A 750-nucleotide genomic window follows, 5' to 3' on the forward strand; every position below is an offset into this window, starting at 1 on the left:
CTCCATCACCCGTCTCCAGATGATACAAAATGCAGCAGCACGTCTTTTAACGGGCACAGGTAAACATGAGCACATCTCCCCTAATTTAGCTTCACTACACTGGCTTCCTATTCAATTTAGGATCCATTTTAAAATTCTGTTATTTGCTTTTAATCACTAAATGGTCTTGCCCCGCCATACCTCCTGAGCTTCTACACTCTTATAAACCCGTCCGCCGTCTCAGGTCAGATGACAGCTGCTCCTGACTGTGCCTAAAACTAAGCGTAAGCTCAGAGGTGACCGTGCCTTGCTGTGTCTGGCCCCTAAACTATGGAATGATCTGCCTTTGCATGTAAACAGGCCTCTTCTTTATCTGTTTTTAAAACCCTTCTAAAACCCATCTTTTCTCTTTGGCTTTTGACACATAGTAAGATGTTGACTTCATTTACTTGTTCTTATTTGCTACTTTGTGTGTTTTTAAATTGTATGGTTTTAATTATAAATATGTTTGTTTATTTTCTGTACAGCACTTTGGTCAACTTTGGTTGTTGTAAAGTGCTTAACAAATAAAGTTGGTATGGTATGGTATTCCCTCTGATTCATAGTTTTATTGAGCATATTTGTGTGTAACCTCTTGTATGTTGAGTACAATTTATAGGGGTGGTAGCAGCTCAGTCAGTAGGGAGTTGGGTTAGTATCTGAAGGGTTGCTGGTTCAAATCCCCTACGGATCAAAGTATGGTGGTGGACTGGTAGCTGGAGAGGTGCTAGT

General features: G+C 40.7%; 1 protein-coding gene across 1 annotated transcript in view; it reads left to right on the top strand.

Moving 5' to 3' along the window:
- Positions 1-750, top strand: part of sdk1a (sidekick cell adhesion molecule 1a) — a 259,374-nt gene that overhangs the window by 169,851 nt on the left and 88,773 nt on the right.

The sequence above is a fragment of the Etheostoma spectabile genome, chromosome 2, assembly GCF_008692095.1.
Source record: "Etheostoma spectabile isolate EspeVRDwgs_2016 chromosome 2, UIUC_Espe_1.0, whole genome shotgun sequence".
Lineage (NCBI taxonomy): Eukaryota > Metazoa > Chordata > Actinopteri > Perciformes > Percidae > Etheostoma > Etheostoma spectabile.